The following is a 21,117-nucleotide window of genomic DNA, read 5'->3' as shown; positions in this document are numbered from 1 at the left end:
GGTTTTTGGTGGCTGTACACAATATGAAGTCTACTTTCCAGTAAGTCGAAGATATGCAATTGTGAAGTTAATGCAAAGAGAAACAATTTAATCCTTTGGAGTATCATTAAACCTGTTTATTAAAATATACTGTCTTCCCCCTTAACATAATTCTGCCTCCAACTTGTTATGTAACCTGGATGAGCTTCCAGATCTCCACTCCCCCTTAATCCAACCAGTCAAAAGTCTCTCTGAAAACACTTTCCATTCATTTATCCAGCTAGAATGTTGTGAGTATTAATAAGTTGGCGTTTGCAAAACAAACTCAACCCCTCCTGCAAAGCAGAGTACATCTTACCTGGGGTTGTATCTAATATGGCAGAGTCAGCCAGGATGTGCTCTGCAGACCTGCACTTTATAAACACCTTCTCTAGAGCTGTGAATGCAGTTCAGAATCTAGAAGCTTGGTTTGGTGGTAAAGAACAATGGACTATTCTCCTGCAGGTTTTAATGAAGGAGAATTGTGCCTTTTTGAGTGATAAAGCATTTTGCAAATATAGATACTATTTGACTATAAAGGGTAGGGCTGAAGTGGGTAGTTGGGAAGCAGTAAAAGGAGGCAGAGAGGGAATTTAGAGTGCTTATTCCCCCCCCCCCCCCCCCCCCCCCCCGTAACTACAAGTAATTGGAACTGTAGTAACTACAAGTAATTAGAATTGTAGATCGGAGTCAAGGCCCCCAGGCCTCTATTTCCCCATCTGTAACATGGGGTACTTTGACAAGCTGGTAGATGATCTCTAAGTCCCATCCAGATCTGGTTCCTACCCTGTCAACGTGCTCAGGGAGGAGATGCTAACAGAAAAGATAGAAGGGACGAGAGACAGCTCACTCCATACACCACCTCCCCATTCTCCAACACATACATTCAGCAAGCCAAGGGCTGGGGATGCCAGGTTCTAGGTATCCGCTGTAACCTGCGCTTCACCAAATAACCATGGAACTAAAACCTTTCCCAGGACATTTTCCTCTCCGCCAGTGGCCTGACATATGATCTCTCTGCGTTGGGGCTACTGTGGCAGAGGGGAGACCTCTGGGTTCCCACGCATCACAGTGCACGGTGCTGAAAATGGTGGGACAGGCATGTGGGTACCAGGGCGACCTCTAAAGGTGAGGGGGGGCGTTGGAGGTTGAGGGTCTCCCAGGAGCGCGCCGAACGGACGCGGGGCATCCAGGGAGTCCAGGGGCGCCGCGGGGGCCTCTGCAGGGGTGGGGGGGCCGCCCAGCCGGCGGGCCGGATTCTTTCCCCGCCCCTCTGCCCGAGCTCCCCGCCGGGCTTCGGCCAGCCGCGCCAGTCGCTCACACCCTCCTCCCTCGGCGCCCCGCCCGCTCCCCACCTCCGCGCCCAGCCTCCGCGCCCAGCCTCGCAGCCGCCGAGCGCCGGACGCGCCACGCCGCGCTGGGCAGCTGGAGAGCGGGCGGCCGAGCGGTCCCGGAGCGGCGGGGGCGGCGCCCAGCCGGCGGGAAGAGGGAGGGACGCGGCTCGGGGGAGAGGGGACAAGGAGTGTCGGAGGGCGCCCGCAGCCAGTCGGTCTGCCGGGATCGGCAGGTAAGCGCGCGGCGCAGGGAAGAGTCGCCCGCGGGCTCCTGAGACCCAGCCCGGGAGCTGGCGACGGGCGCGGGCGGCCGGGGCGGAGCGCCTGGACCCGGAGGGCGACGGGACAGCGGGGCGAACGCCCCCTCCGCTCGGCTGCGGCGCCGACTCGGAGCCCGCGGCCGCCCTGAAAGGCAGGGGCAGAGGGGCCGGGCCCCGGGGCTCGGCCCCCCGACGTGGGAGAGCGCTCGCCACGGGAAAGGGGCTCCGGCGACGCGTCCTCCGAGGGCTAGGGGGTCGGCGTGTGTCTCCAGAAGCTCAAACGGGCTCCAACTCTTCCCGCCCCTCCGGGAACCGGAGCCACGGATCTTGTTCGCGCGGGCGGTCTTGGAGACCAGACCCTTGGGGGACTCAGTTTACCGCCCCGGGCGGGTGGGGTGTGGCGGAGCTAGCGGAGCGCGAACGCGCCTCGGGACCCGACGGCTCCGCGCAGTGCGCTGTGTGGCGGGACCCAGAGCAGGTGGCGGGGGGCGCGGCGGGATGGAGCTACAGCCCGAGGCCTGGGGGTGAGCACGGTGGGGAAGGAAGAGGCTGGAGGTCTCTAGTGACCGCTTTCCAACAGGGACTTGCCCTTTCGAGGCCCTGGAAGTATGTATAAGAGGAGGAGGAGAGTCGATGGGCTTTGCCAGAGTCAGATGAGGCAGGCGGCAGAGGGTTTTCCGTAGCTTCCTGGAAAGTGACACTTAGTTTGTCTTGTCCCCCACGAATCCCCTGGGAATCTTGTTAAAATGCAGATTCCGATTCACTAGGTCTGGGGTGGGGCCCGACAGTCTGCGTTTCTAAGAAGCCCCCACGTGATACTGATGCTGCGGCTCCCTGGACCACATTTTATATGGTAGGTACTGCAGAGGTCCTTTTTGTCCAACAGGCTGAAAACCTTAGGAAAAGTGAGAGATCGGTAGAAGAAGTCCTAAGACTTTATAGTCCCAGCTCCACCCTAGACACACACGGGAAATTGATTGCTCTTCATTCAGAAGCGAAATGCTTTACTTTCCTTACCAGCTTACTAGCCAAATAAATTACCCGTTGATCGAGCTGGCTTCGCGGACGTGCAGCCTGTACTCGGTTTACATGCTTTGCTGTCGCTGTTGAAATTCTTGGTAATTTTTGAACGCCGGGCTTCGCATTTTCATTTTGCACCGGGTCCTCACAAATGATGTAGCTGATCCTGTCTATAGTCCCCGTAGGCAGAAAAAGGACCCGTTTCTTTGATCAGGTTTAAGAGCTGGTGGGTGATGGAGGGTGAAGATTTATTAAGCCAAAGGCTAGCTTATGTTGCAGTTCCTCCCATCTTTCTTCCCTTCTCTTTGGCTGTTTGAAGAGATAAGCCTGTGAGTGTAACCTCAGCTATACATATGCCAATACTTACCGCTTTATTAATTTTAATAATTAGCAATTTATTAAGAGCAGAATCATTAGTAGGCAATGCAATTAAGTTCGACGTCATAACAATTTGTAAATTAAGTGACAAAGTATGTGTCATCCCCCAAAGGATTTGGAGATCCCTGTCTAGTGTCTCAAAGTTTTGCTTAATTAAGATCTGAAAGGAGCTGGACATTGCTTGGTTTGGCTGCTTTTACAACTCAAATGCAAAGCTGGAAAGCAAAAAGTGGCCAAATTTTATAGCTGCTCAGGAGTATTGTTTTACAGGGCCTCGGGGCGATGCCAAGCCCTGATCGTATTCCCGCTGCTTTTATCATTCCCACATCCTTGCAAGGTGACTTTCCTTAAAAGGGGGATAGAGCAGATTTTGCTATTGAAAAATACTGAAGAAATGCAGGGTGTTTTCTGTGTGGATAATGCTTGCCCAAGCCCCAGATTCCAGGTGTGTGTGATTTTCTAGAAAAAAAAAAAAAAAAAGGTTGGAAACAGAAAAGAAAAAGAAGTTGAACTTTAATTATGGACATGATTTTGTTCAGCTCAGGGAGAAAAACCGTCTGAGAAAAGGAATTTCATTGGTGGGTTTGGCAGGGAAAGGAAAGCCGTGGTTTTGGTACCATGAACAGCCGTCCAGAAATGGCAAAGTGAGTTTGCTCAGGTGTTGGGGAGCCAGTTAAGAAGCTGCTTTTGCGTGGCCTGCGTGTTCCTTCTGGGGGCTCTGGTGTGGTTGTGGTGTAGTTGAGTCTGGTCTGGGACGCAGAGGGGGACATCACTGTGTAGGTTCCTGGTGCTTTCACTGCTCACGAGAAATTGGCAAACACATTTTTCCATTTTGCTGCCTGAGAATGCCAAGTCCTTTTCAAATACTTGCTACAAACTCGGAAGAGCACCGTTAAAGAAGAAAAAAAATGTTGCGTGGGGGGGGGGTGCAGAGAATGTGTTTCTGTGATGTTAATAATTCAGAGGATAGAAATGAGATTCTGCTTTTAGTAAAAACCTGGGAGCTGGTTTTGATGCCTTGCTGAGAAAGGCCTTCCCTACCTCAAGATAGAGGGCAAAGAAATTCTTTTAAGATGTTTATGGTTTTTAAAATATGTGGGTCTTTAATTCACATGGAACTTATTTTGGGGACATGGTATGAGGTGGGGGTAGTGGAAGTTAAGAAATAGGCTAAACATTTGGTAAAAATTACCATAAAATAAATCCTCTCAGTCAAATAAGATTCTGTGAACACTCTGTTCCATTTTATAAAACTACTTAATTAATTCTTTTTTTTTTTTTATTTATGATAGTCACACAGAGAGAGAGAGAGAGGCAGAGACACAGGCAGAGGGAGAAGCAGGCTCCATGCACCGGGAGCCCGATATGGGATTCTATCCCGGGTCTCCAGGATCGCGCCCTGGGCCAAAGGCAGGCTCTAAACCGCTGTGCCACCCAGGGATCCCTACTTAATTAATTCTTGAGTTGATTCCATATTTCTGAAATTGAGGTATAATTTACGTATAATAACATTCACCCTTTTCGTGTACAGTTCTATACGTTTTGCCAGATACATATAGGCATCTAATGAGCACTGTAGCAAGATAGAGAAGAATTCGGTCACTCCAGAAGATTCCTTATTGACCCTTGGTGGTCAGCCTCCTCCACCACTCTCAGCCCCTGGCAACCATTGATTTATTTGCTGTTACTATCAGTTTATCTTTTCCAGAATGCCCTGTGAGTGGATCCACACATGATGTAGCCTTCTGAGTCTGGCTCCTTCCACCTCGCACAACGCATTTGAGATTTATCAGTGTCGTGGGAATCCATAATTTGTTCCTTTTTATTGCTGAGTACTATTCCACAGTTTTTTTTTTTTAAATCCTTTTGCTGACTTTCGGTGGCTATAAACAGGGCCAAGTTTATTTGGGGCCAAATATTTATTCACATACAGCTTACACTCTCATTCCGCTCCGGTGGATACCTAGGAGTGGGATTGCGGAGGGATTGTGTGGTGAATTTAACTGTGTCAGAAAGCGCCACACTTTTCCCAAGCGGCCACACCGCAGTGCACTACCACCAGCAGCAGTGTATGAGAGGTCCAGTTCACCGCATGCTCGTCAGCAGTGCTAGGTATTGTCGGTTAATTTTATCTTAGCTATTCCAGTGGGTTTGTGGTGGCAGCACTTGTGGTTTTAGTTGGCACGTCGCTGATGACTAGTGATGTTGAGCATCTTTGCATGTGCTTTTTGGTCATTTGTGTATCTTTTCTGAAATGTCTGTTTTTCAAGACTGTATCGTTTGTCTGATTGACTCATGAGAGTTCTTCACAGATCATATCTGGATACAAGTCAGATACCTATGTTGCAAATATTTTCTTTTAGTCTGTGGCTTGCCTTTTACTTTTCTTTCTTTTTATTGTGATTCGAGAACCCTTAACTTGAGATCCACCCTCCTAAATTTTTAAGTGTATAGCATAGTACTATTAGCTATAGGCACTGTGATGTACAGCAGATATCTAGAATGTATTCAATGTATACAGCTGAAGCCTTGTGCCCACTGAACACTAACTCCCCATTTCCCCCTCCCCCAGCCCCTGGCCACCACCATTCTACTCTTTGTTTCTATGACTTTGACTATTTTATTTGACTTATATATCATATAAGTGGAATTACTGATGTTTTTTTGAAGAGCGGAAATTTTCAGTTTTGATAGGTCTAATTTATCAGGTTTTGTTCCTTTTACAGATTGCAATTTTAGTAACCTGTCTGATGAATCTCTGTCTGCCTCACGTTTACTGAGATTTTCTCCTGTGCTTCCTTCTGGACATTTTATAGTTTTGTCATTTATTTTTTTATTTTTAGTTTTTTAGTTTTGTCATTTATATGTAGGTTTATGACTTCCTTTCAGTTAAGTTTTGTATAGGTCAAGATTCACTTTTGTCCATATAGATAGCCAGTTGTTCCAACACCATTTGTTGAAAAGACTGTACTTCCCTCCTTGTATCCCCTTGGCCCCTTTGTCAAAAATCAATTGACAGTATATGTGTGGGTTTGTTTATTAATTTATGTATTTATTTTAAGGGGCTGGTGGAGAGGGGCAGAGGTAGAGGGAGAGAGAATCTTAAGCAGGCTCCACACCCAGTATGGCTTGACACAGGGCTCCATCTCACAACTCTGAGATTGTGACCTGAGCCAGAATCAAGAGTTGGACTCTTTTTTTTTTTTTAAAGATTTTATTTATTTATTTATTCATGAGAGACACAGAGAGAGAGAGAGGCAGAGACACAGGCAGAGGGAGAAGCAGGCTCCATGCAGGGAACCCGATGTGGGACTTGATCTCGGGACTCCAGGATCACGCCCTGAGCCGAAGGCAGACACTTAACTGATGAGCCACCCAGGAGTCTCTGTGTGGGGTTATTTTTGAACTCTGTTATGTTCCCTTGATCTGTGTGTATGTCTGTCCTTATGCCTATACCACACTGTAGGTCTTACACATTCTTGTCAGGTGAATTCCTAGATTGTTTTTGTGAGTGTAATTTTTATTGTTTTTAGAAATTATATCATTTATCCCCATTTCATTTTATAATTACTAGACTCTTGTGTAGAAAGGCTATTAAATTTTTTTGTAGGTCTATCATATTCAAGCCACATTACTGAACTTTTATTAGTTCAAAGTCTCCCAGTCAGTTTTCTTGGATTTTTAAAGTAGACAATCAGACTGTCTGGAAATGAAACAATATAGGGATTGCTTGCCTTAGTGGCTAGGCTTCCCTCTAGGGCACAGTTCGGGAGTATCTTATTTGGATGGGAATGATTCTAACACTTTACTACTGGGTATTATACTTGCTGTAGAGATCCGGTGGTTATTCTTACTTCAAGGAAGTTTCTTTGCATGTGGAGCTTCTAAATGTCTAAAGTTTAATTTTAAAATTTCATATTCTGCTTAGACTCTTTTTTTCCCATTGAAAAAGCCCAACAGTTTAGAGATGAGTCACTCTTCCCAGCTTCTTTGGAGGGTCATATTTTGATCTCCCTGGAGGAGAAGGTAAGTGTAGTATAAATCAATCATTTTATTTAGACTATGAAAATACTACCTTTGGAGCTTTTTATAATGTCCTCATTTGGGGGGATACCAGCTACAGTGAGAAAGGGAGAAAATAAAGGGACAGATTATATGATCTCCTTATGAATAAATAAGGTAGCTTTTGGTAGTGTTTACAAACTTTCCCGCCCGCCATCCATAGTGAGAAGTAGATTTTATAGCTCAGCCTGGTACGAACCTACCTATACATGATTGAAATAGAATCTCACAGTCTTACACATTTTGCCTTTGTGCAGTATATTCTGATATCTTCTGTTTTCTTCCATCTGTCCTATTCCATTTAAAAATGATGATCAGGGACGCCTGGGTGGCTCAGTGGTTGAGCGTCTGCCTTCGGCTCAGGTCATGATCCGCTCGGGTCATGATCCTGGGCTCCTGGGATTGGGCTCCTGGGATAATAAAACCTTAAAAAAAATGATGATCATTGGCCTACAAATGGATTCAACCACTCTTTCATGAAACACCCTCTGTCCTGTTAGTTTCTAAGCCCCCAAACTGCTGAACTGGGTCCTAGACAGATTCATTTTATATCAGATCCTATTACCCTGCAAAGGGAGACATTTGTCTCTGGAATTACTGTGTCGCCTCTAAACCAGCATCCACCCTTGACCCCACAGAACAGGTCATAAATGCAGTCTTGTAAACCCACTGCTCAAAGCTCTCTCTCTCTCTCTTTTTAAGATTTTATTTATTAATGAAAGATATATAGAGAGAGGCAGAGACACAGGCAGAGGGAGAAGCAGGCTCCATGTAGGGAGCCTGATGTGGGACCCGATCCCGGTACCCCGGGGTCATGCCCTGAGCCGAAGGCAGACGCCCAACCGCTGAGCCACCCAGGTGTCCCTGCTCAAGGCTCTCTAATAATCTCTACCACACTTCGAATAAGACCCCAGTTGTTCATTGTAGCCTCTGAGGCCCTGTACAGCCTTCACCCCTGTTCTCACCCTTCCCCAAGCACACCAGCGTTGCGTTTCATCAGACGATCGCCTAACTTGTTGCTGTGTTTCACTCTCTTCTCTGAACGTCCTTCCAAAACAACATTCCCTCTTTACCGCTGTGAACTCCCGTCCTGCATCCTGCTTTTGTTTCCTTCATAAAACTATTATCTGCAATTGTATCATTTGATTATTTGTTTACTGATTCTGTGTCTTCTTTTCCCTGCTGGAATATAAGTTCCCAGAGAGCGAGGACTTTGTGTAACTTGCTCACTGTTGTGTTCTCAGGACCTAGAACAGGGGGACATAGTAGGTGCTCAATAAACATTTGTCAACCGGATGAATGAGTGTGCCTGGAAACTGGAAGAAATCAGGCCACTAATCCTATGAGAAATTCAATGAATTCTGCCTTTCTGTTCTGGTTTAGTGTAGCACCTTCTGTTGGTTAAGGATGGAATATATTTTAATGTAAACAGTCCATTAATCGGGGATCCCTGTGTGGCTCAGCAGTTTAGTGCCTGCCTTCGGCCCAGGGCGTGATCCTGCAGACCCGGGATCGAGTCCCACGTCGGGCTTCCTGCATGGAGCCTGCTTCTCCCTCTGCCTGTGTCTCTCCCTCTCTCTCTGTGTCTCTCATGAATAAATAAAATCTTAAAAAAAAAAAAAACAGTCCATTAATCAACAGACATCTGGTATTTACTCCATTTCTGATTCCGTGATGGTAATAATGATAGCTAATAGCTAATATTTAATGAGCAGACACTGCTCTTACTGCTTTACATATATTCACCCATTTAGTCCTTCCAAGTTCTGGAGGCAGGTGCTATTATCATTTTACGGATGAGGAAACTGAAGCACAGAGGGGCTAGGTAACTTGGCCAGGGTCATCCAAAAAGATAAGGGATCTGGGATTTGAACACAGACCATGTGATTTTAGAGTCTGTGTTCTTACCTACAGTGCTCATGGCAACAAGGAGCACACCCAATTCCGAACCTTTTTAAGCACGTCGTATTTATGGCCTTTATTCCCTAACAGGGTGGTTCTCAACCAGGGCCGCTTTTGGCTCCCTGAGGACATTTGGCAATGTTTGGAGACATTTTTGGTTGTCATGACTGGCAGAGGTGGGGGTGCTGCTGACATCTAGTGAGTAGAGGCCGGGGATGTTGCTAAACATCCTATAATGCACAAGACCCTCTCCCCCCTTGCTCCGCAACCAAGAATGATGTGGCTCAAAAGCCCATAGTGTTGGGCTTGAGAAACCCTGCCTTAGTGCAGTAGTTCCGAAAGCTGGCTGCCCACTGAAACCATTCGGGGAGTTTTCAGAATAAATACGGACGTCTAGGTCTAGGTCTTGACCTTACTAGTAAACCTCAAGTGGACTTCCAGCATTGCCCAGCAAGCCTACCATGCTTGGGTGGTAGGTCTCCTTTTCTCTTCTCCAGAACAGCTGTTTGACACCTTTTATTTTCTCAGCACTCCTAAATCAGCTGCTGACTCTGGCTCATTGGACAGCAGCCTACTTTACTTAGATCCCCGGTGCACAAACCCCCAACATGCTCACATTCCTACAAATACTGAATACTCATGGTGCTCCCCACTGGTGCTGTGAAACTGAATGAGACTTTCCCAGTGTGCCAGAGACTGGCTGCTTTTCTGGGCTCTGGACCTCTTATCCTCTTTGCCTTCTTAAGGACCTATTCCTTCTCCTCTGCCCCCTTTAAAAGCTTTTTATGTGGAGGGGAGTCTGGCTGGCTCACACAGTAGAACACGCAACTCTTAATCTCCGTTGTGAGTTCAAGCCCCATGCTCAGTGTGGAGCCTACTTTAAATAAATCAAAGCTTTTTATCTGGAAATAATTTCAAACCTTGCAAAAAAGTTGCAAAAATTAAAACTGTACAGAGAGAACCCATATGCCCTTTATCCAGATTATTCTATTAGCATTTTACCCCATTTGCTTTATCCTCTGCGCGCACATCCCTTGTCTGAGCCCTTTGAGGATGTTACATGCAGCATGGCTTTACTCTTAAGCACTTCAGTATGGTTTTCCTAAGAATAAGAATATTCTCTTACATAACCACAGCGCTGCTGTCAACTTCGGTAAATTTAACATCCATATTATACTGTTACCTAATCTGCCATTTGTTTTTGTCTGTTTACCTAATCTGCTCTTTGTCTTCCAAGTTAGACAATAGACGTGATAACATCCTTGACAGCATTTTTTCCTTCTAGCATAGGATTTGCTCTAGAGGTGTGGGCATTTAGTGGTCTTGTGTCTTAGCTGCCTTTAGTCTGAAACGTTTCCATAGTCTTTCTTTGTCTTTTATGACATTGGCGCTGTGGGGAAGGAAAAGTGATTTTCCCTTGCACCCCCCCCCCCATGATACGAGACAGATTAACAAGAGAAAAACAAAGAACTTGAAGAACACGTGCACCTCCTGTATACATGGCACAGATCCAGGACAACTAACTCCCCGAAATGGCCCAAGTCAGCACCTTAAGCCCCATCTCCTGCTAAGGCCCAAAGGAAATCTGGGGGGAGAGGGAGAGAGGCAGTTCTGGGAGGCAACTCGAAGAGCCCAGTAAACACGTAGGGCTGTGATGCCCAGTTAAGCCCTGCCTTCTCTACTGACAAGGGTTTCTAAAGATAGAGAGCAGCCCCCTCCCTTGGTACGGAGGAAGGCACCCTTACAGGTGGAGGTCTCCCTGATACGTGTAAGTGCCTCTTCCAAAAAGGTAACATCTAATGGGTTTTCAGAGATTCTCTTGCATCTGCTTTTCTTAGAAATAATCCCCTTATGCCAAAGAGGCATATCTTGGGGTGGCAAATGCTTCTCGGCTTCAGTATTTAGGATACAGACAGACCGGCCCCCTCTCTTTTTAAGAGAACCTTCATCATTTTGGGTTTGTTTGATGCTTCTTGTGACTAGGTACAGATTATGCATTTTGGGTCAGATACTGCAAAGATGATGTTGTGTCCTCGGGGTATCACACAGCTGGTGGCCCTCGATGCCCGGATTCTGGTGCCTGGATGGGGTGTCTTGAACGGATGGGGGCCGACAGTCAAGTGGAGGCCTGCGGCGCAGGAGTTGAAAACATTCACCCTAGGCAGAGCAGAGGAGATAGACGTTTATTGGCTACGCGGAGGGAGGGGAGGGAGCGGTGGGTGGACAGCAGAGGAGAGGGTCTGCAGTGAGGCAGTGGCTGGGGGCTGTTTTTAAAGAGGGAAGATGAGGAAGTATGGTGACATATGGAACGTTCCCCTTTTTGAGAACCGTGACTGCTTGTAAGTAGCCCATTAGTTAGGGCCTGGGGCTATTTTGGGGGGGTTGCCTGATGGGCCTGTCTGTATTCAGCCAGGGGGTCACTCTGGCCCTCTCCGCGGTCCATTGGTCAAGCCTGTTTGCCTAAAAGTGGCCTCTATACGGATGTCTATCTCTTCCTCCTTGGTGAATGTTAATTTTGATCCCCTGGTCAAGGTGTTGTCTAATTTCTCCACTTTGTCGGTACTGGTTTCTTCCTTCCAAGTGAGTCATCTGGGGAAGGACACACATAGCCTGCTCCTCATCAGTTTTTCTCTCTAGGTTTAGCACACAGTGGTGATTTTTGCCTGATCCAGTCTTTAATAGGATGGCTGAAAATAATGATTTTCCAACTCTGATATTCCCTCCCTATTTGCCAGGTGGCCCTCACCAAGACTCCTTCCTTCTTCCCCATTGATTTTTTTATTCATGTATTTCTTATTGAGATGGACTCCTGAATTCCTATTTTCTCCAGTGTTTTGTACTTCATCATTTTTGTTCTCACATTGTGAAGACTGTAATTCTTTTTTCTTTTTTTTTTTTTAAAGATTTTATTCATTTATTCATGAGAGACACAGAGAGAGAGGCAGAGACGCAGGCAGAGGGAGAAGCAGGCTCCATGCAGGGAGCCCGACGTGGGACTCAATCCCGGGACTCCAGGATCAGGCCCCGGGCTGAAGGCGGCGCTAAACCACTGAGCCACCCAGATGCCCTGTCTCCCTCCTTCTTTCCTGCTTCAATGCACCCCTCTCTCTTTTCTGGATCATTTCCATTAGCTTACAGTCAGTGCTCTAATGTATAATATCCCCTCTGGCTCCACAGCCCCCACCTGTCACCCCCGCAATACTTGTCACCCCTTCTCAGAGGAGCCTCTTCAGAGACTGCACATACTTCATCATCACCACACAGTCTTCCAGGTGTGATCTAATCAGAGTCCTGTCCTGATTCTCTTCTCATCAGTTCTCTGTGAACACCACGTTCCCAAGCATGGCAGCCGCCATTTCTCTGACTGTGCTTGACTTTGCAGTGGCATTTGATCCCATCAGTCATCCCCGCCTTCGGCGAACTCTTCCTCCCTGTGGCTTCCATTGCACACTCTCTTGTACTATGCTTTCCTACTCTTGCTGGTAACTTATTCTACTTATTCTAAGCCTTCATTTCTGACTCCTCCTTCTCTGCTCAACCTACAAAGGTCAGTGTCCCTCCAGGGCCCGGGGACTCCTTTTCTTCTCTTTACAGCTTCTCCTGAGATGACCCCCACCCCCACCCCAGTCTCATGGCTTTATGTTTCCTCTAGAGGCCAGTACCTGCAGCTGTGACCTTAAAGATCCACTAATCCGTTCATTTAAAAATGTTGTATAGGGCACCAGGGTGGCTCAGTGGTTGAGCGGCTGCCTTTGGCTCAGGGCATGATCCTGGGGTCCTGGGATCAAGTCCGGCATCAGGTTCCCCACAGGGGGCCTGCTTCTCCTCTGCCTATGTCTCTGCCTCTTTTTCTGTGTCTCTCATGAATAAATAAACAAAAAATCTTTTAAAAAAAAGATTTTATTTACTTATTCATGAGAGACATAGAGGTGGAGACATAGGCAGAGGAGAAGCAGGCCCCCTGTGGGGAACCTGATGCCGGACTTGATCCCAGGACCCCAGGATCACGCCCTGAGCAAAAGGCAGATGCTCAACTGCTGAGCCACTCAGGCGTCCCATAAATAAATAAAATCTTTAAAAAAATTATATATACTACCCCCCCAACTTTATTGAGGTATAGTTGCTGAACACAAATTGTATATGTTTAAGGTGCACAATTCGCTGTTTTTATATAGGTATACATTGTGAAGTAATCACCACACTCAAGCTAACATCCACCACCTCTCATAGTTTACCTTTGTTTTGGTGTGTGTGTGAACAGTTAGGATCTACCCTTTTAGCAAACTTCAAGTATACAATACAAGTATTGTTATCTGGAGCCACCATGCTGTACATTAGATTCCAGAACTCATGCATTTACACTGATTTTAAAAAGTGAACTCCAGCCTCCTTAGCATGGCATTCATACTGCACTAACTTCTATGAGATTAAAATGTAGAGTCAGTCTCATTATCTTAAAAAATAGCTTTGAGACCTTTATACCGGCTCAAAAATATCATCGAGAAATACTATAAAACAATGTTGATCAATTGGCCAATTCTAAGAATGTTGAAAATTTTGGGGGGAACTTGAAACATTAAAAGGCTCCTAAATGGGAACTATAGAAATGAAAAATGGAGAAGAAAGCACAGAGAGAATCACACTCTTAAACATTTTAGGTTTTTTAAATATTAAAATTTAAAAATCTTGAAACAGAAAAAGACTAATCCACATGGCTATCGACTTGGCATCTCGAACTCAGTGTTTCAGAGCAAAATGGGATTCCCTGCCACCTGCCAGCCAAATCTGATTGTCTCCCTATCTCTGTCTATGGCACCACCATCAATCCAGTTGCCAAGTCCCAAGCCTACAAGTTTCATGCCCCACATCCAAAGCCCATCAGTGCATCTCGTCAATTTGGCTCCCAAAGTATATCCCCCAAAGTATATCCCTAGATATACTCCTCCATCTATGTCAGTCTGCCACCATCTCATTCTTGGATAATTGTGGTGGCCTCCTATAATCCATTTCCCATACAGCAGCTAGAGCATCTTTTTAGAAGCATTAATTGGATGTCCCTCCCCTGCTGTTCACCTGTCCCTGTTGAGGATCACTATCCTTCTTTTCATTCTTCCAGCACATCAAGCTCCTTTTGTATTAACTTTTCTCCCTGGAATGTTCTCTTTGTCCCTTCCCCAATCTTCCTATGGCTGGTTTCTCATGGTTTCTCATCATTTATATCTCAGGCTTTTTTAAAGATTTTATTTATTCATGAGACACACACACACACACACACACACAGAGAGAGAGAGAGAGAGAGAGAGAGAGAGAGGCAGAGACACAGAGGGAGAAGCAGGCTCCATGCAGGGAGCCTGATGTGGGACTGGATCCCGGGACTCCAGGATCACGCCCTGGGCCGAAGGCAGATGCTCAATCACTGAGTCACCCAGGGATCCCCTATATCTCAGTTTAAATATCACCTATGATTACTTGATCTAGAATAACCAACAAGTCACCCTTTGTATCCTTCTCATCTTATTTCAATTCTCAACATTGCGCTTTTATCATTACATTAGTTTTCTTGTTTATTTGTATATTTATTGTTCCCCCTTTCCTCTCTTTCCTCTCCTTCTTTCCTTAAGCTAGAATGTAAGCAGGACCCATACTCTATGCCCAGTGCATAGAATAGTATTTGGTATATAGTAGGTATTCAATAAATATTTGTGAATGAATGATACATTTAAATTGCCTAACATAATTTCCAGCACTTGGAAGACACTAAATATTCTTTTTCTAACATGAGTGTCCATCTCTTTCTTGGGTTAAGTCCAGAAGCTTCTGGTGAGAACAGTGATTTGATAAACAGATGCATATGTATATGTTAGGATCCTGATTTTTTTTAAAGATTTTGTTTATTCATGAGAGAGACAGAGACAGAGGCAGAGGCATAGGCAGAGGGAGGAGACTCCTTGCAGGAAGCCGGATGCGGGACTCGATCACAGATCCTGGGATCACGCCCTGAACCAAAGGCAGATGCTCAACCGCTGAGCCACCCAGGCATCCCTAGGATCCGAATTATTAGAGATTCCAGACAAAAGGGAATTACATTTTGCCAAGAAAAAAAAAAAAAAGCAGTGCTAGAATTCCAGGAATCAACAGTGTCACATTTTTCAGTGTGGGACTTTCCTGGCCCTCCTAACTTAAGATTGATTCTCAAATTTTTAAATTGACATTTTTGGGGTGCTTGGGTGGCCCAGTTGTTTAAGTGGCCGACTTTTGATTTTGGCTCAGGTCATGATTACACAGTTGGGCTCTGTGCTCAGTGTGGAGTCCGCTGGAGATTCTCTTTCTCCCTCTGCCTCTCCACCCCCCACTCTCTCTCTCTTTCTCTCTCTCTAAAATAATAAAACAAATCTTTAAAAAAAATTGAGGGCAGCCCCGGTGGCGCAGCGGTTTAGAGGTTTAGCATTATCCTGGAGACCCGGGATCGAGTCCCACGTCGGGCTCCCTGCATGGAGCCTGCTTCTCCCTCTGCCTGTGTCTCTGCCTGTGTCTCTGCCTCTCTCTCTCTGTGTCTCTATGAATAAATAAAATTTAAAAATCTTAAAAAAAAGAAGTACAAGCTAAATTAGAGCAGATTATAAAAAGAAAAAAAAATGATATGGTGGGGGTGTCTGGGTGGCTAAGTTAGTTAGGCATCTGCCTTCAGCTCAGGTCATAATCCCAGGGTCCTGGGATCAAACACCACATTGGGCTCCTTCCTCCCTGCTCGGCAGGGGAGCCTCCTTCTCCCTCTCCCTCTGCACCCCCCCCCACTGCCTTGCTCATACTCTCTCAAATAAATAAAAAAATAAAATAAAATAAAAATAAATAAATAAATAAATAAAATCTTTAAAAAAAATTGACATGTTTATCCTGGCATTTAGACCTGTGAATTTTCTAAACCCACTGGATATTCATGAATTGAATATGTGGGAGAGGGAGAGAAAGATTGGGAGGATGTGTTCTGAAGTGGTTTTCCTTTTTTAAGCGGGGGGGGGGGGAGGATTGTTTGAAGATTAGCTGTGGATTTTTTTTAAAGATTTTTTTTTTTAATTTATTCATGAGAGACACAGAGAGAGAGAGAGAGGCAGAGACACAGGCAGAAGGAGAAGCAGGCTCCATGCAGGGAGCCCGATGTGGGACTTGATCCCCGGTCTCCGGGATCAGGCCCTGTGCCAAAGGCGGCGCTAAACCACTGAGCCACCCGGGCTGCCCCTAGCTGTGGATTTTTTGTAAACTTTTGTAGTGGATTCTATATGGTACTAAAGGTTCCAGGATAAATCAGTACAAATGAACTCAACTAGTGATTTTGTTATATAGGTGATTAACTTTGACAGAATGTATCACATGTTTTAGGATATTTGGTTGGAGAAACCATTACCCTTGACCCAGTAGCATTTATATTTTTTAATTGAATCAAATTCTCATTGTTCTCATTGTTCACACATGAGTCCGCAGCTGTGTATCATTATTCACTCTTGTGGTATTTATCACCTATGTATCATTATTAGTCATTTTCTTTGACTAATCATCCATCTGTAGTGAGAGTAGGGAAGTGTGTCAGGTAGCATTTCATGGATATGGATATATTGAGTCTTACTGTTTTTGACTCATCTGTAAAAATGGATTAAATGTGTATATATATATATTTTACATTTATTATTTTCTAAAAGATTTACTTATTTAATTTTTATTTATTTATTAAAAGATTTTATTATTTATTTACTTGACAGAGAAAGAGAGAGAGCACAAGTCGAGGGAGTGAGAGAGGAAGAAGCAGGCTCCCCACTGAGCAGGGAGCCTGATGTACTCCCCACTGAGCAGGGAACAGGAAGCAGGGATCCCAGGAACCCTGGGATCATGACCTGGGCCAAAGCCAGACACCCAACCGACTGAACCAACCAGGCACCCCTACTTATTTATTTTAGAGAGAGAGAGAGAAAGAGAGAGCACACAAATAGGGGGAGGGACAGAGGGAGAGAATCTTAAGCAGACTCCCTGCTGAATTCAGGGGCTCCATCTCACAACCCTGAGATCATGACCTGAGCCAAAATCAAGAGTTGGCCACTTAACCATGTGAAGAATCAGAACATGAGCAGCAACCGAAGGCCCCCTTCACAGCTCTTTCTGGTCACTACCTCCCGAAGTAACTATTATTCTGGTTCAAATGTCACAGATGCATTTTGCCTATTCTTGAATTTCACATATATGGTAATACACAGTACATCTGACTTCTTTCACTTGGTGCTGTTTATGAGATTCCTCTATTATTGTGTGGGGTCACAGTTGCCATATTCTATTTATGACTGTACCACAATTTGTCCTTTCCACAGTCAATGGGCCATTGGCTTTGTTTACAGTTTTTGGCTTTTAATAATTGGTGTTGGGAGGAACACTCTTGGACATATCTTTTGATGAACACATGCGTGCATTACCCAGTAAATATCGTAGGGGAGGAAAATGATTTCCCATCTACCTTTTCAGGTTCTTGGCTGAGACACCAACCCCCTCCCTCCCTGGAATAAAAGACAGATTAACAGAAAACTAAATTTAGTAACATGTATACCTCCTGATGCATGGGAGAGACCCAGGAAAATTGAGTAACTCCCCAGAATTGTGCAAGACATCATCTTAAATGCCATCTCCAGCTAAAGACAAAAGAAGATGTTGGGGTGGTGGGGAGCCAGTTATGGGAGGTTACCAGGAAAACCACAATAGACAAGGTAAGGTTTTTATGCAGATCTAAGCCCTTACCTTCTCCACTGATAGAGTTTCTAGAGTTTAGGTATCTTCCTGGTACACAAAGGGAAACACCCTTACAAATTGATATTGCCCTTGTAAATGTAAATATGCCTTACAAAAGGCTCACTTCTGGGTTTTCAGAGCTCCTCCTGTGTCTGCTGTTTCTTAAAAGTTATCAGCCTCAAGAGAATCCTTATGCCAAACAGACACATTTTGGAGTGTCCTATTCTGCTTCCCTTCAATACCTAAAAGAGTGCTTTACATATATATTTGACCCTTGAAGAACGATGGGTTTTTGAACTGTGTAGGTCTTATATTGGATTTTTTACAATACAGTACTGCAAATGTTTTCCTTATGATTTTCTTTCTTTTTTTTAAAAGATTCTATCTATTTAAGAGAGAGAGATAGAGCATGGAGGGGCAGAGGGAGAGGGAGAAGTAGGCTCCCCACTGAGCAGGGAGCCTCATGCAGGGCTCAATCCCAGGGCTCTGGGATCTTGATCCCAGCTGAAGGCAGATGCCAGTAACCGACTGAGCCACCCAGGGGCTCCAATTTTCTTAAAAAAAAAAAAAAGATTTATTTATTTATTTATTTATTTATTTATTTATTTGAGAGAAAGAGAAAGACCAAGCAGCAGGGGGGCGTGGGGGGGAGGAGGCAATGGGAGAGGAAGAAGCAGGCTTCCCACTGAGCAGGGAGCCTGATGCGGGACTCGATCCCAGGACCCTGGAATCATGACTCAAGTCAAAGGCAGATGCTTAACTGAGTGAGCCACCCACACACTCCAGGGCAACCATTTCTAATCATTTTTACAAGTTGTCCATTAGTTTCTCCTCTGAATGCAATTAGGATTAGTAGCCACCTTTGGACATAGTCACACATTTTTATCTGTATACAATATTGAAGCTTTTTATTCATTTTTTAAAAAGATTTTATTTTTTAAGCAGTCTCTGCATCCAGCGTGGGGCTTGAACTTACGACCCTGAGATCAAGAGTCACATGCTCCACCAACTGAGATGCCAGATGCCCCTCTAGCATTTTATTCATAACTTGAATTCAGTTTTAGCATCAGTTGTTTTTCTACTTTAATTTTTTTCTGAGAGTCTGTTTCTTTTTTTTTTATTTTTTAATTTATTTTTTATTTATGATAGTCACAGAGAGAGAGAGAGAGAGAGGCAGAGACACAGGCGGAGGAAGAAGCAGGCTCCATGCACTGGGAGCCCGATGTGGGATTCGATCCCGGGTCTCCAGGATCGCGCCCTGGGCCAAAGGCAGGCGCCAAACCGCTGCGCCACCCAGGGATCCCCTGAGAGTCTGTTTCTATGCTCACTTATTCCTTTACTAACTACCTATATCCAGAGTCATTTAAAAAATATCTTAAGAATTTTGGTATGCTTTTTCTTTTCTTGCAGCACACACACACACACACACATACACACACACACACACACACAATTATTTTGAAATGGAAAACTTCTGAAACTGTTAAATGTATTTTGCAGATGTTGAGGCAAAGGTTTACCTACCTGAATAGATTTGGAATGGTACAGGTTTTTTAAGTACTGGTTCCTAATTTTGCCAAGAAGAAAAAGGAAGGAAGAGCAGAAAGAAGTAATTGTAAGTTTTGAAAAACTAAAGTATGCTTTATTTTGTTGTGACTACACTGGTTCAGCAGACACCACTTTCTTCCATTGCCCCAAGTTGCATTCACTTACTCCATCCAGCAAATCTGAAGTTTATTCCACAAACTGGATAGAGCGAATATAGACAAATGAGGCAAATACCTTCCACTTGATTTTGGTGGGAGACAGAGTCACTGAATGAACTCTATACAGAGCACATTGTTGGGATAGTATTATCTATAGCAGTGCTTTTCAAATGTAGGAACTAATCACCTAGGGATCTTTTTAAAATAAGATGCGGATTCTCTAGCTGGAGATTTCAGGGGACCACACTTTGAACAGCAGGGCTTTGGAGCACAATTGGGGGTTATGTGGAACCCTTGTCCATTGCCCATTTACAAATGATAAACATCCCTGCCCCAGTGCCTCTCTGCTAGTCCTCCCAGCACTGGCTGAGGAACCAGCCACATGCAGTCCTCTTTAGAGTGGCAGACAAAGCCGGTGCTCTTTGAATGTTTCTTTTATCCTCAAGTAGAAACTCCTTTCAACCCCTCATCTAGTCTCTCATCACACATTCCAAACACCTGAAGAAAAATCACTGACCTCCTCAAATGCACACCAACCCGAAACACATATAACACACCCTCTAAATCCCAGCTACTGGATTGAAGAAAGGTGTGAGGCAGGGAGGCATGAAATCACCATCTTCTCTCTTGGCTTCAACATTTGTTCTAGAGAGACTGGGTGTCCATCTCGACATCCCTGGCCCTGACTACTTCAGTACACAGCAGCTGCCTTCCAACCACCAGCTGTTATTTCTTGGAGCCCCCCCACCCCCGCTTGCCCATGGGGCAGGTTGGGAGTGCCAGGGAATGGACACTGGGAGCAGCCCTCAACCAATGGCTGATGACAGTTGGGAGATAAATAGTTCAGCTCCTTTGCCCACAAGTGGGATAACTCAGACAGATGGGCATTCTATATGGCCCCCAGAGTTCACCAGGACTGATCTTCAGTTGCCCCCAGTGGTAACTGGCTAGGTAATGCACCTGTATTAGCTGCCTTCCTGCTTCCATCTCACTCCCCATTTTCCTGTTCACTGGAGTCACGTCCCAAGTCTACCAACTACTTGCTCTTGAATCCTTCCTCAGTCACCTTCTGGAGGAACCCAAACTATGACAAGCTTCTTGAGGCTAGCAGTCAGAAGGTGCTTTTGTTTGTTTTAATACAACTCCATTATCAGAAAACAGCATGGGAGTCCTGTGGGGTGTGTTCTAGGGGGTTTCACCAGCGTCTAGTTATTTTGTTGGCATGACACTAACCATTTAGGTGGCTAGAAAATCGTCTGATCATGGAGAGAGTGCTTCTGTGTTTCTGGGCTGTTTGGGGATCATGTCAGCAGAGATGATATCCTGGTCTTTCTGATCCCCGCGCAGTGGGGTGCTTGTTTGAGTTCTGCCCCAGAGCTCTTGACCACATCTTGTGGTCCCCACACCTCATCCTGGCTGCATCCTACTCCATGCTCCTCTCCCTGCGATTCTCTATTGTGGGCTCTCTGCCCAGCCCCTTGGGACAGGAAGCTGTTTCTTGGACCATCCTTTTACCGTGAAGACATTAAATTTCAAGGGTGTACCCACACCTGTTTTCCAAATTTTGCATCAAGGATCAGCGCTCCTCTTAGCCACATCTTCAGCTTGCCTGCCGCTGCCTCCTCCTGCTGCCTTCCCCAGACTGGATGTGGGTCTGAACCTTGGCATAAT

The 21,117-nt window shown here is 45.4% G+C and overlaps 1 protein-coding gene across 4 annotated transcripts in view; it reads left to right on the top strand.

Annotated features, from left to right (window-relative positions):
* The first annotated feature begins 1,456 nt into the window (after window positions 1-1,456).
* Window positions 1,457-21,117, top strand: part of ADGRG2 (adhesion G protein-coupled receptor G2) — a 127,240-nt gene continuing 107,579 nt past the window's right edge. For 3 of the 4 annotated variants that reach the window (XM_072745030.1, XM_072745029.1, XM_025997489.2), the window contains exon 1: window positions 1,518-1,585. The gene's annotated coding sequence lies outside the window, so the exon portion shown is untranslated. Of the gene's footprint in view, window positions 1,586-21,117 lie in introns of all 4 variants that reach the window. The other variant, XM_025997488.2, reaches the window with a different exon arrangement.

Source organism: Vulpes vulpes, chromosome X (assembly GCF_048418805.1).
Source record: "Vulpes vulpes isolate BD-2025 chromosome X, VulVul3, whole genome shotgun sequence".
NCBI lineage: Eukaryota > Metazoa > Chordata > Mammalia > Carnivora > Canidae > Vulpes > Vulpes vulpes.
Note: the sequence above shows the minus strand (reverse complement) of the source record. Positions and strands in the feature narration are given on the sequence as shown.